Source organism: Lactuca saligna, chromosome 5, assembly GCF_052625555.1.
Source record: "Lactuca saligna cultivar CGN05327 chromosome 5, ASM5262555v1, whole genome shotgun sequence".
NCBI classification, from domain to species: domain Eukaryota; kingdom Viridiplantae; phylum Streptophyta; class Magnoliopsida; order Asterales; family Asteraceae; genus Lactuca; species Lactuca saligna.
The window spans coordinates 191572883-191590123 of record NC_136421.1 but is presented as its reverse complement, the minus strand read 5'-3'; the positions used below and the strand labels follow the sequence as shown (position 1 = coordinate 191590123).

Below are 17241 nucleotides of genomic sequence, written 5' to 3'. Positions count from 1 at the left end.
GTTCGGTTCCGGCCCGAATAACCCAAATAACATGTACAAGATGATTAATGAGTTGAATAACCCAAATAACCCAAATAACATTTACTATGTAATTACAAATATTTTATTTTGTATGACTTTTCTAGCTTATGATAAACACGAATAACACGGATTAAACTATTCTTGATATATAAAATATAAAATCCAACCACCACAATCTTAAGATATAGTTATTGAGCAACATATTAAACACTAAACATTAAACATCCAACCCAAAAATCTATCTATAAGTATATAATTTAAACATTAAAAATTACATGGGTATTTTGGGTAACGATTGATATAACACAAGACCAAATAAGCAATCATGCAAGGGGAAAAATAAGACTTCATATTCAGTTCGGTCCATTTGGACCGAATAAGCCCTTATTCGGGTAACCCGAACCGAATAACCCGAAAACCGAATAAGCTTTATATAGATACCCGAAAACCGAATCGAATTGCTTATTTGGGTCCAATTTGGTTCGGTTCGGGTTTTCGGGCCAAATTCTCATCCCTACTTTAGATTCGAAACAAAGTATGAGTTCCCTTTCCTTTAAGTCTATCATAGAAAAACAATTCCCAAACTTTGAAGTTTGCAAATTGAGAACTTTGTTCCCTACAAACAATATTGTCAACATACAATGCTAGCATAACAATTATGCTCCTACTAGCTATACATGTACCCATAAATTAATTGGACTTCTAGTAATCAATACTCTTGACTTTCTTACTGAAGTATAGATTTCTGTTATGTGATGCTTCGATAAGTCTCCAACTAGACTTCTTAAGCTTATACACCTTCATTGGATTGCATATGTGTGTGTTTAAACCTTTTCATAACTAATAACTATAAGTATTTGAAAGTTCAAACAACTCCTTCCCATTTCTCACAATTCAAAATATGAAGAGGGATGCCGTAATCATATTTTGAATTTGAGAATGCAATTAACACAACCAAAAGCCATACTGATCTTTACCAGACCTTTTAAAATCTACTAGTGAAAGATTTTCCTCATAATCATTCTCATGAATTATAGCAAAAACTTTGCCACCTAGATTTTATGGTACATACGTTTCCATCCTTGTGAATCTACCATTTCCAACTTATAATCATAAGACAAGGTTTAGGACAAAACTAAATTCAAATTTAGCTTTCCTTTTATGGAATGAACTTCGCTTATTCTAAATTTATTTCCTTTTCGAAGCACAAGGGCCTATCAATGCTTCCATGTTGTTAGCAGCTTCACCCATATTGATCAATGTACTTTTATTGACCAACATGCTTTTTTTTTTTTTTTTTTTTTTTTTTTTTGGCAGTTAAATGAAAACATAGAACTCATAAGCATTGACAACTCGATTGGAAGGTGCACATAAATAAGAATGTATCAATTAAACATGACTGGTTATGTAGCACCTAGTTCTTGGTATGTAAATCTCATTTTAGTGTTTTCCATTTTTAGCCTTGGACTCGGCGAGTCATAGGTCCGACTCGCCGAGTAGAGCCGGGACCCGGGACACGTTTTAAGTTGGCCACTCGGTGAGTCCATATCCTGGACTCGGCGAGTCATCGCTGTTGGATGAAACCCTAAGTTTCAAGGGTTTGCACCCTATTTAAACTCTCATTCCGCCCCAATTTCGCCCCTATTCACCCTTAGAGCCCTATACCTTGTTCAAGAGTTGTTTCTTTGTAAGTTTAAAGCATTTGGTGTGCTCTCTTGAAGTTTTGGAGTGGGAAAAGAGTAGATCAAGAAGAAGAAGAGGAGGTCAAGCATCTTTGAGCTTTCTCAGTGTGATCCCTAAGGTATGACTCGATTTTCCCCTTGCTTTCATGCTTATAGTCCCTTATAGCTCCATTAAAGTCTTTCTTGAACCATTTCCAAGCTTGTGTATGTTTGGGGGCTCGTAATAAGCTGAGTAACCTTTAGATCTAGGCATAGTTGAGCTCCAGGAGCTCAGATCTACTGCCTTTATGGACCCATGTTGCATGAAAACCTTAGATCTACTCTTTTGGTGCATTTTGAACCCTAAAACCCTCATAGATGAATATTTACACGTAAAGTTGGAATCTTTACGTGTTATTCATGCTCTAGGAGCCTAGATCTACGAATGGCATGGACTGGATTCGAGCAAAATTGCGTTTATGGCTCCTGCATGAAGCAGACTCGGTGAGTCGCTCATCTGACTCGGCGAGTCCAGTCGCGAGTCTCCGAGATTGTCCCCTTTGAGCTGTGTCGAGTTGTATACTGAGTCCAGGGTGGACTCGGTGAGTTGGAAGCCAAAACTCACCCATAATGGAACTCGGCGAGTTGATGCCCAGACTCGGCGAGTCACAGTATAAATTGTTCATCGGATGAAGATGAACTCGGCGAGTTGTTCATACAACTCGGTGAGTAGGATGAAGGACTTGAACATCAGTTTGGAAGGAGAACTCGTCGAGTCAACGCCTAACTCGACGAGTAGAAGCAGAATCCAGGTCAGTCGTTTGGACATGGACTCGGCGAGTTGGTGAGCCAACTCGGTGAGTCGGGTCAACTGAAAGTTGACTCTGACTTTGACTTAGGGCATGATCAGGGGTAAAATGGTCATTTTACCCAAAGGACAGTTAGCAGTATTTGACTAAGTGTTTGGTGGGAATTTCAGCCGGAGGATTTCCGGAGCAGCAGCAACAAACAGACTATTCCCACGCAGATCAGCAGCTACTACGAGGTGAGTTACCTTCTAGTAGTGGTGGGTCTAAGGCCACAATGCCGGCCCACCGGTAGGAGATGTATGATTAGATGATTGTCTTTGTGATATTCATCTAGGGTTGCTACTACCTGTGTTATGTTTATGTGTTAGTGACAGTAGGGGGAGATAGTCCCCCAGAACACCGGTCGATAGGGCCGAAGGGGCGGTCATGCCCAACCATGCTAGATAGACTATGTGATATATGTGTTATGTGGTAGTAGTAGGGGTGAAATAGTCCCCGGTATCCGGTTGAGAGGACCGAAGGGGAGACAGCACCCAGATATGCTAGGCAGTATCCGGTCGAGAGGACTGAAGAGGAGGCCAGCACCCAGATATGCTAGGCAGTATCCGGTCGAGAGGACCGAAAGGGTAGGTCGGGCACCCAGATATGCCTGAAAATTTATGTATGTTATATGGTATAATGGGGGAACTCACTAAGCTTTGTGCTTACAGTTTACAGTTTTGGTTTCAGGTACCTCTTCATCGAAGGGGAAGGAGTTGGCACGGTAGCGGCACATCATGCACACACGCTGGTTTCCGCATCTATTAGATTTTTCTGGGATTTATACTCTGATATTTTGATTGGTTGTATGATTTGGCTTTTAGACATGGTTTACGCTGTGTTGTAGTTGATCAAACAATGTTTTTAATTATTAACGTTTTCTAAAGTAATGTTTTAAAAACGAAATTTTTGGACGTGAAAAATTGGATCGTTACAAGTTGGTATCAGAGCCCTGGTTTGAGGGATTCGGACACACCTTCGGGGGTGTTTGAACTCAAATCAATGGATTAAAAGATTTTGGAAAGAGAAAATGTTTTCTAAAAGGTTAAGTAAAGGGTTTTAAGAAAGAACAATGTGTCTGATGTGCGCGACCGGCCAAGCTCAAGTAGTATTCCCCAATGTACCCATACAAGTTTATTTATGTTTATCAGTTTCTGTAGAACAACATGCTAGAATAGGACTAAGGATCTAGGAGTGATGCCTTATGTGCCTGCTTTATGTGCTTTAGTATATGAAAGAGTTGCATGCTAGAGTTGAGTAGACAACAGTATGGTAGTCTGTTTAGGTTATTCCTGATAGTACGAGTTCAACATTGTATGCTAGTACAGTTCTCTCTTCGAGGATAGAGTTGCTTGAGATTGTTTTTCTTACGTAAAATGTTGTTTGCTTTGTGCTATGTGGGCTTTGAAGTGATGGGAGTTAACTGTTAGGTGAATACGTTAAAGTCACATGTGATCAGGGTTGAATAATCTCAGAGTGTTGGATTTGACTATATTGCGTAGCTCTTGTTTGAGTCCTAACCGTTGTAGAGATGAGTCCCTTACTCGAAGGATTATCCGAGCCTCAGCACATGTGATTGTATTCAGGTAATAGTTAATTGGCATCACCAAGAGGCCTTCAACAGCTGAGGATTGGGTAGGGTGGAGTCAGAGGTTTCCTAGGGTAAGCCTAGGATAAAGAGTAGCAGTGATCAACGGTAGGGGAAGGGACCTGGTTGAGTCGAGGCAGTCCTTGGGGAAGGTACGGATAGATGTGGAAGGTAGTATGGGCCCGTACTACTGAAAGCTGAGGATCCGTACCCGAACCGAGGAAGGCTAAGATAAGACTAGGGAACTTGTAGTGGGTGGGATCCCTCCAGGGGTATCAATATCGCTAACAGTTGTTATTTCTTTGTATTTCAGAATGGTGGTACTACGCCCGAGGCCAGTAGTTGGCAGTTCAGGAGAGGGATCGGTTTCGGGATCAGGTTCCGATCCAGTAAATGAGAGGCTGCGCGAGTTCATCGCATCGGAGATCACCAGAGGTATCCTTGAGTCGACCCCCATTATCTTCGGGTCGATCAAGGAGGGGATATTGGAGATGATGGAGGATCGCCTCCAGGCATTCAAGAGTGACATGGCATCTGACCAGTCGGGATCTCACACGCTTTCCTTTAAGGACTTCAGGGGCAGTGGTGCGCCGGATTTCCACGGGGTGAAGGACCCCATTGTTGCCAGGCGATGGATTGCAGACATCGAGTCTGCACAGTTGACTAGCTTCTGCCCCGAGGGGTCGAAGGTGAGGTATGCAACGGGGTGTTTACGAGACCGAGCTCGAGATTGGTGGGAGTCAGTGGGTGACTCTTTGGGAGCCTCAACTATCGAGGCTATGACCTGGTCGGACTTTGTGACCAGGTTCAGGGCAGAGTTTGCACTGGCTGTCGAGCTTCAATAGCTGGCCAGGGAGTTTTTGGACATGAGACAGACGACGGAGACTGTGGCGGAGATCATCGCCAATTTCCGAGAGAGGGCACTGTTGGTGCCCCAATATGCGGGCGATGAGGACATGAGGAGGACCCGCTATCATGACATGCTCCGGGTTGATATCCGGGAGCATGTTAGTTTTTCAGCTTACCCCACCTTGGACTCCATGATTGCCAGGGCGAGGGAAATGGAGATAGATTTGGAGCACATCCGGAAACGGAAGGCGGAGGAGGGACAGCCAGGAGGGGCTTCGGGGAAAAAGCCCAAGGGATTAGATGTGGGGCCGAAAGGCCAACAGGGACGGGGCCGCTGCAGGAAATGCGGCAAGACGCACGAGGGGGCGTGTAGGTTAGGATCATCAGGATGCTACAAGTGCGGCAAGTCTGGGCAATTTAGCAGGGATTGGACCCTTCGAGATCCTCTCTAGGATCGGTCCGGTAGCCTATAAACTTCGATTACCTCATGAGCTTAGCAACATCCACCCCGTCTTTCACGTCTCGAACCTTAAAAAGTGTTTATCCGATGAAACCCTTGTGATCCCTTTGGACGAGATCGAAATGAACGAAAACCTAAACTTTGTGGAGGAACCGATCGAAATCATGGATCGAGAGATCAAACGTACGAAACAAAGCCGCATCCCGATAGTGAAGGTTCGCTGGAATGCCAAGCGGGGAGCAGAATTCACTTGGGAGCGTGAAGACTCGATGAAACAGAAGTATCCACATCTATTTCCAGATCCATGATTTGTATCTTAATCTTGAATTTCGGGACGAAATTCCCTCAAACGGGGGGATAATGTGACAACCTGAAATTCTCTTCGTGTTGTAACCCGTCCCGTTAATTAACTCGTTGTTCCAAATTTGTTTCCGTTTCGTTTTTAAATTAAGTCATTTAATTTGAGTTTACTATTATGACTTAATGGGTGTCCAAACGTGTTTAGAACTCAAATTAAAACTCCATATTAGTAATCGGAAAAATTTTAGAATCGACCGTATCGGGTTACGACAACTTAATCGGGAGCGACCAAAAGCCACGTCTAACATTGGTATCGGGTAGAATTCCACCGTGTCCCAAACTTGAATCCTATTTAAAGCCCAAAAGGACTTCAATTTGAAGCTTTTTCTCTCTCTCACTACTCTCTCTCTAACCTCTCTCCTCAATCCAAACTTAAGGTCCAAAATCATCAAATTAAGGCTCTAATTCATCAAGGTAACTTCCCTAACTCATAAACTAGCATCCTTGGCCTTCAAATTCGTGCTTAATCTTTGAAAAAGGTCCATTTTCATGTGTTTACAACCTTGGAACATGATTGGGCCGTAAACACACATAAAAGGGGTTTTTGAGCCTAAAAACCCTCCCAAATCATCTTTGGAGATTAGATGGCTAAATGACTTAATGGAACGGACTTAGAACACCTTAAAATTAACTTGTGGGGAGTAAACATGAGTTTACTGCCCAAGAACATGCTTGGGCCGTAAACTCATTACCATGGGTAGTAAACTCAATTTCAAGTGTTTAAATGCCACTTAAACACACCAATAGCTTTGGATTAAAGTCTAGAACTAACGACAATCGATTTAGGGGCCTTAAACATGATGAAAACCCTCCCTTTAGGATTTCACAGTCGTAAACCCCCCAAGAATGGGTTCCTGGGCCGTAAACTCACATACACAAGTCAAATGATGCCCTAAATTCATTCTAAGGTTTGCAAAATTGGTTTAAATCACATATGATTAATCTAGGGCCATCAAATCATTAAAAGAAGGAGTGTATAGGAGCTTACAACCGTAATCTCCTAGTTCACAGCCGTAAACTCCCTTTGATGATACCTTTGGTGGTTTAACTCATTCCTATGCCTTAGATTAAATCATAACAACCTTCCCTAAATGTTATTTGACCATTTAGCATCATAAAACCCTCATCCATGAGTTCACGGCCGTGAACTCATGTGGAGTTGGTCTAGGGGCCAAAAACTCCATGAGGAGTTTACTCTTGAAGAGTAAACATATTATCCAAAGTCCTATACGTCCGTAAATGTCACCCGGGTCACTCCAAACACTTGATTTAAAGTGTTTTCTCGTATTGGAGTGTATAATCATATCTAATTAGTGATTAAAAGTCTAATTAGATACATTTGTATATCATTTCATATTTCATAGGAACCTCGCTCGTTATCAAGCCTCGAACCGATACTTAGCATCCAAACTGTCACGATTTCTCGTCTGGTGAGTTCGTACCCTACCCTTTTTCAATGCTTTTCACTGTTTTTAGGGAGAGGGGGGGGGGAATACAAGCAAAGTACAAGGAATACTTGTACTCAAAACTTGTTTTATATGCGTTGTGTTTCATTTTACATATGCTTTTAACACTGAAAATCATAACAGATAACCGTTTGAACATGCAAAACATACTATCATATTATTTGTGAAAAACATTATAAAATGTTGTACTTTATATTTTTCACAAATGGTTTCCACTTTATAATAGTTAAAAGCATAACATTTGAACTTTGAACATGAAACTTAGTACATTGTTTTCTCCTCGGTAACACTCCACAGAGATACGCGAGTGGAGGATCGTCATTTGTAATAGGATCATTGTGTATTATTACTAGTAAATTTGTTATTCCTATAAATTGGAGAAACGTCCTTGGTGAACACTCCACAGAGATAAGTGAGTGGAGGACCGCCACTATAACAAGAATCTCTTAGATAGGGAGCATGACTTGAGTGTATAGATCTATACAGGGCTGACTACCCCACACCTGGCTGCTAGCTACAGCCGAACCGAAAGGTTCAAGGGTGACGAAAGTCATAAAGTGTGATGGACTACTATGCCATATCTAGTCTATTTTATGGTTATGGAACTCGCAATTTGGATAACAGAGATTTACTATTTAGTAATAATGTATTCAGTAACTAGTTTACTTTGTAGTTATTAGTTTTATATATGTGTTAAAACTAATACATTTCAGTATACATCTTTTACATTACATTTCGGATTGGTAAACTAACATACACTTTACAAGGATAACCAGGTTTTCAGTATACATCTTTTACACTATATTTTGGATCGGTAATCAACTTTTAGGAAAATATGGGATTTTCCTGGGATAACAATTATACATAACCAGAATCGTGTAACAAAATAGATAACTAAACTTTACATATAATAAAATATGGGATTTTCTTGGGTTTGTGACTTTTTCAGAAACCGAAAGGAAACTTGTACATTTTCATAAAACAAAAACCACTTATGAACTCACCAGTTTTATGCTGATTTTTTAAAATGCTTGTATTCTCAGGTCCGCATTAGACAGGTACCCGATGATCCTTTTGACGAAGACGGAGTGTGTTGAAGACACGTCTAAACTTTTGCTCATATATACATATGTATAACACTTGTACAACTTTACTTTTGAACAAATGTAAATTTTCATATGTAATTTAATGGTTGTTTACTTTGCTTACTATGTGCATTGGATTTGATACTCAACGTGGAGTCCGCCCCCGAAAACGTTTTCGCCTTGGGTTTCGGGGTGTGACAGATATGATACTTGAGATAAATATGGGTAGGTGTGGAAGGTAGTATGGGCCCGTACTACTGAAAGCAAAAGACCCATACACGTAGCAAGGAAGTCACAACCCCTAGAGTTTAGTTGGTAGTTGGTTCCTAGTTCTTTGTGTGGATTATCTGATACTTTGTGTTATGTTTCAGAATGGTGTTGACCAGGCGCTTTGTGACTTGATCCGGGTCGGGATCAGGATCAGCAAAGGGAGAGGGCGGATAGGGGGCGCCATCAGCGCCCGACACTATCGGCTAGATGAGGACAGATGAGATGGATGACATGATCCAAGAGATCATGCACGCTGAGGTTGCTGCTTTGTTCTGGGCTGAATTACCGGAGATGTTCGGGTCTATTAAGACTGCTATGGTGGAGTATTTTGATGATTTCTATGCATCCCTCACTGAGGCGGCTATCGCAGCAGCCACAACAGCTGTATCGACGGCAAATTTAGGAGCCGGTCGGGCTTTTCAGTATCGAGAGTTCGACAACACGAAGCCCCTACTTTTGATCGAACTCAGGACCCCATCAAAGCCATGAGGTGGTTGTCTGACGTGGAGGGATGCTTCTTCACATGCTTGTGTCCTACTGGCTAGAAGGTCAGATGTGCCCTGAACTTGCTGAGGTCTGGGGCAAAGGACTGGTGGAGGTTGATGACTGCATCATATTTGGACAAGCAGAGAGCTGCTGTTACTTGGGAGCAGTTCAGGGATATGTTCGCGCTCACTACATTCCTCGACTCGAGCGGGAACGGTTAGCTCAGGAGTTTTTGGAGTTGAGACAGGATCAGGAGATGGTGACGGAGATCACACGTATGTTCACTAAGAGGGCGATGTTCTGCCCAAAGTTTGCTTCTGAGCAAGCTCAGATGACTTGTTATCTGAGCATGCTCATGATGGATATTCGTCAGTTTGTGGCGACCAACATTGTGATATGCTTCTGTAGTTATAGGAGGTTTCCAGGAGCTTGAGATTGAGTTACAGCTGAGAGAGCAGGGTCGGGCCCCGACACGGTCGCAGCCGGCGCCAAAGCGGTCTAAGACCGCTAATTCCAGGTTAAGGGGACAGTAAGGCCACACTTGTGGCAAGTGCGGAAAGGGGCACTCGGGTTCTTGTAGATTGGGTAGCGGATGCTGAAAATGCGGATAGGAGGGGAATTTTGCAAAGGATTGTCGTCAGGCAGCCCCGGTTCAGGATATGAGGATCTGCTACCACTTCACTAGGTTGGTCACGTGAAGACCAAATGTCCACAACTCACAGTCAGGCTGGGGCAGGCTCCAACACCAGCTACATTGAGAATCACTGAGAGGAGTCAGGATCGAGCAGTGCCCCCGAGGGCCAAGGGGCATGCCTTCTAGCTGATAATGGAGAAGGCTAGAGCAGCACTGGATGTGGTTGCTGGTATGTTTCTATCCTTTATCTCATTTATTATGTTTGTTTTATGCTTATCCGTGTACCTGTGATTAGGTACGTTTTTAGTGAACTCCTTGCCTGCGTTGGTTTTATTTGACTCGGGAGCGAGTCGGTCTTTCGTATCTTAGACCTTTAGTAGGGAGTTTGGTGTACCGGTGGGTGAGTTAGAATGTCCATTGCGAGTCTCCATCGCCAACAAATACGGAGTTTCTGCTTCTTCGATTTATCGAGGATGCGAGTTGGATATCTGCGGGGTGTCCTTTCTGATAGATTTGATACTGATTCCCATGAGGGAGGTGTGCGTAATCGTAGGGATAGATTGGCTTAGTCAGTTTGGTCCCATGATAGATTGCGAGGGGCAGCGAGTTGTGGTTCGAACCCCAAGTGGGGGAAAATTGATCGTTTATGGTGAGGGCACCAGGTTGGGATCAGGGTTTTGTTCAGCTGCCAAGGCTCGGTGGTACATACAGCACGAGTGTGCGGGTTACCTAGCATACGTGGTAGATAAGCAGGTTAGGGAACAGGTTTCAATTTCAGAGGTTCTGTTAGTCAGAGAGTTTGCTGATGTGTTTTCGGAGGAGTTACCTGGAGTGCCTCTGGAGACGTAGGTCGAGTTCAGGATCAACCTAGTGCCAGGTGCGTCCCCTATCACCAAGGTGCCGTACCGGTTGGCACCACCAGAGATGCAGGAGTTGTCATCATAGCTTCAGGAGCTGATGGGAAAGCAGTTCTCCATGGGGAGCACCGATCCTCTTTTTTCAAGAAGAAGGATGGCTTGCACCAAATGATTATAAGGAGCTGAACAAGTTGATGGTGAAGAACCATTATCCTCTCTCGAGGATAGATGATCTCTTTGATCAATTGCAGGGAGCATCTTGGTTCTCCAAGATAGATTTGAGGTCGGGATATCATCAGGTCCGGGTCAGAGAGGAGGATGTGGAGAAGACCATGTTTTGGACTTGTTATGGTCATTACGAGTTCGTGGTCATGCTGTTTGGGCTCACCAACGCACTATCAGTATTTATGGAGATGATGGATAGGGTTTGCATAATGTTGCTAGATCGCTCGGTCATCGTGTTTATAGATGATATCTTGGTGTATTCCAAGACTCGAGAGCAACACGAGGAGCATCTCAAGGAGTTTTTGGGAGTTCTGAGACGTGATCGGCTATATGCCAAGTTCTCGCACTACTAGAAAAACAGTCTTTTACGACGCTCATTGCGCGTCGTAAAAGGTTCAGACGATGCCCAAAGGCGCGTCAAGGAAGGCCCTGTCATAAAGAGAGACGACACGCATTTACGATGCGCGTTTACGACGTGCAATGTGTATCAAGGAAAGCCCTGTCATAAAGGAAGACGACACATATTCGTGTGTCGTAAACTTACGACACGCATGTTAATGACACGTAATGCGTATCAAGAAATCCCCTGTCATAGATGAAGATGACACGTATTTGCATGTCATAATCTTAAATGTTTTAAAAATATATTTTTGATAAAATTACTAATTTTCAAATTAAACAACATACTGAAATTATCATAATACAAAATAAAATACCATACATAAGAAAGATAATTCATTTCAAAAAAATATCACATGTCAAACAAGTTACCTAACATTAAATGTCAAACAACATTACATGTCAACACTAATAACACTTAAAAACATGTTTTTTCCTGCATTTGGAGACCCCACTATTCCTATATCAGCAACCAACTTTAGGTCTAATTCCAAGCACCTGTAAAAGAACAACATTAGAAGATCAATATTTGCTTCTCCACTTAACCTCTTTATCAAGTCTTGCATTAATTTTCAAAGGAAAACACAAATACTCTCATGTTCATTTTTCAATATGCACATCTTTTAACTTAAATAAGTGTTGGAAAAAAAAGAGATGAGGTGTACGAGAAATAGCTTGTTCTTTTTTGTATTCTTAATTTAAGAAGCATAACTTGAAGATATATTAAAAATGACTATCACTAAATTATATATAACGATTATCTTGAATGCATTGAGCTTAGGATCATCAATTAGATATTATATTTTAAACATATGAGGTTTCCTAATGATAAAATTTCTCCATGAACATACATAACTCAAAATATCTAAATTATCTAAAAGACTATTAAGCATGAACTTGGTAAACTATCATATACAGGCTATGAAATAAATACCAGCTGGAGCAGCAAACTATTAAAAAAAAATTTCATTAGACTAATATTGTACTGATCATCTTCTTAGGTTTTAATTGCAACACTAATAAAAATAAAATATCCTCATAAATTTTTAATATATATATATATATATATATATATATATATATATATATATATATATATATATATATATAAAATCGGGTATTAAACGGGGCGGATATTGTCATACCTGTCAGTCCGTCACCGACCCATACCCGCTTCGGATTTGAAAAATAGAACTGGTCCCCGCCTGATTACACGTCAAGTCGGGGAATATTGCCATGTTTGGGTCAGGTCCTTACGGGTCAAACTTACATCCCTGGTTTCTACATATTTTCCATTTAGATTAGTCTATGCAGAAAAGACACAAATGCCCCTAAAAATAAACTTGGTATGAGATGAGACTTACACAAGCGGTTGCACTAGTAGTTTCATTTGGAGCGATTGTAGGGCTGCAGGTTGCTCACTATTGATTTCAACTTCAAGTCAAGAAGCAATTCTTCTGTTTTTTGTGACTGCCATTTATGTAAAACAATATATTATTCACCTTCAAATCAAGTCTTTTGTTGGGGTCCCACTTCCTTCAGGTTTGGAGGCAAGATCAAATGCCTTCAAATATTTTGCCTCCACAACTTCTAGTGCCTACATTTACAAAACGTAACAAGAAATGTTCCAAAGGGCAAAAAAGTCGCTTATTGCAACACAAATGGATGTCTTATCTGAATACAGAATTAAGCCACATTTTTTATTGGAATGGTTTTGATTTCAGTCTAAAGAAGTTTGTAAACCCCACCAGCTCTACATCATCATTCGTGACAATTAATTTAGTTAAAACTTTTAGCTGTAATTGCTTTTAAAAAGTTTTTATTTCATATTCTTAACAAGTTTAGCTAATAATTATATAAAGACACTACAACTCTTATCTTAAAAAAATAAATTTTGAAACAAACAAGTAAATAAAACAGGGGAAACCAAAATAAATGGACTAACCTTGTCATCATCTATTTGATTATGTTTTCCTAATTGTCATCAAGTCTTCTCTTTACTTGCATTTTAAACAAAGCAAATCTTGAATAGTTAGTATTTTCCACGACTTCACGGTTGTAGGGTTGACCACATTGTGGGACCCCTTGAATACATGTGCTTTAAGTAAGTTGCTTATCACATATATGGTTCGATCCTATAACAAATAAAAACAAAATAATTAGAAATGTAGTGAAAGATTCTTGAAAAAATATATATATTAATTTATTTACCTGTTCTGAAACTTTCTTCACCACAAAAAAATAGTCCAACATCCATCAAGTTACCAAAGAATATCCATCCAGTTGAAACTTCAAAAGCTTTAAGTTGAGACTTTTTGCTACAACATCAAGGCATGCTCCTACACAAAGATAAAACTCACAATTAATAAATAAAATACATTATTTTCTTTATAAAATTATAAAACATGAAGAATGGTGGTGATCTAGTGACGCCCTTTAAGCCAGCAGAAAATTAGGGAATGGATTGGACAACATTGGTAGCAATGATGGCAATAGAATCTAAAAGGGTAACAAATAACCTGATGGAAGAAGAATTTTTTTATGAGTGTGTGTTTTCAAGCAAATAAGGTAGAAAATTAAGAACTTGTTGTTGATTATTTCTTCTTCTACTACTACTGCTTTATAGAAGGCCAAGAAAACACATGATTATAAAGACTATTTGCATATGAACATTGCAGCATTAAAGATCTAGCAAAAGTATAGGGGTGGAAAGGAAGGAACGAGTTCTTAAATAGAAGGCAAAAAGCTAGAAATCAAAGAAAATGGAAAAAGAAACATGTTAATAGACATAAGTACCACTGAATTAAAAGCTGCATACTTAAACATACTTAAAAGGGGTTAACAAGAGAAAACCAAGTCTTCTCCATCTCCCAGGCATTCATCTCTTCTTGGAGAGCCTCGGTGTGGTTTCTGGTCTGAATTATTGGTAAGAATCTCTTCTTTAGACTGAAATCTTATCAAAAAATCATTTTTTTGTTAAGACATTTTTCAATTTGTCATTAATTACCAAAATAAAAGTTTATTGCCTAGTTTTTAAACTTAAACCTCATAACTCTAGGCTAAAACTCTGCAGAATTTTGAGGTACCTTATTTTATTGAACATGAACTTGAAAAACATAATCACATGGAAATAAGGGTTTTCTGTGAATGATTAACATAATTAAAAAAAAAGTAAACGGGTAAAATGGTCAGAGTAAAATCCAAGGGAGTAAGTAGTTATAATAGCAACAAACAACAACATTGAAGCAATAACTATCAAACCTTTTCATTCATTACTATTGCTGGAAAAATTACAGACTCCAGCAAAGATGAAAAGTGTGGTGAAACAAGTCTCCATCCCTGTTTCCAGATAATTATAATTCATTTGTAAGAAGGAATAAAATGAAAACAAATATTAATTGGCTGATGCACTAAATAAAAACTCACTAGGCTAGTTTCTAGAAGTCGAGATATAACATCAAAAGCTAAAGACATAACCCTCCTCCCAGATTATGTAGCTTCTGTATAAAACACATATTAAAGGTTAAAGATAAAGTTAGAAGCAAGTAAAAATTGCATTAAAAGTTCAAAAAAAAGTTAGAAGCAAGGTATTGAGAGTGTGTTCACAATAACCAACATTTGGTGAAGTGCAAGATATCATAACAGTCCTTGAGTTTCCAACAAACAAATCGCAAAGAAATTCAGTCAGTTTGCTCCCACGATAGTGGAAGAAAAAAAAAAGGTAACCTGTTTTATCATAAGGGAAGATCTGGATCTCTTCTAGAGATTTCATTGTTAGCAACAGCATAGTCAATACCTCTGTAATTGTCAATATGTATCATAGTCAGTAATTAAGAGACATATATGAGTTTTATAGTTCAATAGCTTACAATCCTACATAAATAAAGTGTAGCTGATATGCACTGGTGGTTTGAAGGCGATGAACGCGCTTGAGTGTCTTTTTCTCTTGAGTCAAGAAATCTTCACACCATTCCATCCATTTAACCTCTTTGAATTGTTCATACACTTCTTCTCTGAAAAATAGATTTGTGATTGTAATTGTAATTCATACACAAGCATTTATTTATGTAGTGAGAAAAAACCTACTCTGATTCCAGCCATAGCCTTTAGACCAAGTTTCACGTTTGAGGTACATCAATGCCTGAAACTGTGAGATTGGATCATTATATGTGTAAATTAGAGAGAGGGAGAGAGAGAGAGAGAGAGAGAGAGAGACTAACTGCAAGAAAAAAACGAGCAACTTTAATTGCACACCATAAACTCTCTCTCTTGCTCCACCCTCTTTGGTGTAAAGGTAGCAACTTAATGAACGAACCTATCATATCATAAGAAGAAATCACAATTTGGGTGAAAATCAAGAAAGCACCAAATATCATTCTCAAAGTTCTTTTGTCGGCTGCTATTAATTTGAGTGAAGAAGCAGGAGATAGACAATCCATGTTGAATAACTTACCCGAAGTGGATTTCGAGACTCTTACCATGCTAATTTTTGAGCTTACGTCTAACTTTTGCTACTGATTAATCGAATTGAGCCCTAGGTTTTTGTTCCGCCTGAAAGTGAAGTCTTTTGATACGAAATCGGAACCTACCTGCACCTACATATTGGTTGAATCTTGGAAGAACCTGAAAACCGATTTACGATCGACTGTGAGAAAGTGGTTGAAGGCGGGGGACCTAGGGCTTCTTGTTGGAGGCACTGGAGGTGGGTGAAGGTGGAGGCCCTAGGGCTTCTTGTTGCTAATTCAAAGATCAACCCCGATGGTAGAAGGTGGAGGCATCAGTAGAGGGAACAAGGTAAAAAGAGAGGAGATCGAACCATTTAGTGTGAGGGTCGATTTGGAAGAAATCTCAAACCCTTAACCTTAAACATGATGTGAAGCAATTGATCCATAATTTTCTTCATCTCCGTCAATTCCTTGGGCTCATATAATCGGACGATGGTGGTAAATGAATCATTCTTCGAGAAGGAAGGTGCATCTCCGTAGTTTGAGGCTAGAAGAGGAAATGAGGATTGGTGGTAATGGATGTGGATGAGGGGTGGAGACGAGGGAGAAGAAGGTGGGGGTTTAAAAAATTTGGGGATTTCATTTTTTCCCAAATTTGGGGATTTCATTTTCCCTCGGAGACACGTGTTTCTTTAAAAAAATATATAAAATGACATTCACAGACGACGCATAAGTGCCTTCCGTGTTTTTAATATTTTTACAGGAGACAATAATTTAAGGGCACTCAGTAATGCGCAACCTAAATCCTTAATTTTTTTGAATAGATGACACTTTCTTGATGTCGTTCTCTAATGCATAACATAAATCAAAGAGCATCGTGTTTTGCGCGTCGTAAAAGGGTCTTTTTCTTGTAGTGTCGAAGTGCAAGTTTTGGTTACGAGAGGTCCAGTTCCTCGGGCACCTCATTAAACAGGATGGGATTTTGGTTGACTCGGCCAAAATCGAGGCAGTCATGCAGTGGGAGGTTCCGAAATCTCCGTCAGAGATCAGGAGTTTTTTGGGATTGGCAAGGTACTACCAGAGATTCATTCAGGATTTCTCCAAGAATGCGGTACCCCTCACTCGTCTGACGAGGAAGGGGGTGGATTTTTGGTGGGGCCTTGAGCAGCAGAGGGTGTTTGAGACCCTCCATCAGCGGTTGTGTGAGGTTCCAATTTTGACACTCCCGGAAGGAGTTGAGGATTTTGTGGTGTTCTGTGATGCATCCATCATAGGTTTAGGGGCGGTCCTCATGCAGAAGGGACGGGTGATAGCTTATGCATCATGGTAGTTAAAGCCGCATGAGATGAGATACCTTACACATGATTTAGAGCTGGGGGTGGTGGTGTTCGCTCTCAAGATATGGATACATTACATTTATGGGGTCTGTTGTACCCTTTACATGGATCACAAGAGCTTCAGACATATCATGGATCAGCCGAACTTGAACATGAGGCAACGCAGGTGGCTAGATGTAGTCAAGGACTACGATTGCGAGGTCCTTTACCACCCTGGTAAAGTGAATGTGGTGACGGACGCTCTGAGCCG

At 40.4% G+C, this 17241-nt stretch overlaps 1 long non-coding RNA gene across 15 annotated transcripts; it reads right to left on the bottom strand.

Annotated features, from left to right (window-relative positions):
- Positions 1–11528: 11528 nt before the first annotated feature.
- LOC144998165 (uncharacterized) lies at positions 11529–16308 on the bottom strand. 15 transcript variants are annotated; one of them, XR_013660173.1, is made up of 14 exons: positions 15663–16303; positions 15430–15524; positions 15296–15356; positions 15087–15222; positions 14936–15007; positions 14636–14709; positions 14471–14548; positions 14296–14350; positions 14038–14162; positions 13421–13548; positions 13155–13344; positions 12574–12806; positions 12355–12490; positions 11529–11707 (listed from the first exon to the last, which is right to left on the bottom strand). It is a non-coding gene; the product is annotated as an uncharacterized LOC144998165 (long non-coding RNA). The 15 variants fall into 15 exon arrangements; XR_013660174.1 differs by having other exon boundaries at positions 14038–14155; XR_013660163.1 differs by having other exon boundaries at positions 14038–14350; positions 15663–16305.
- Between the last annotated feature and the right edge of the window lie 933 nt (positions 16309–17241).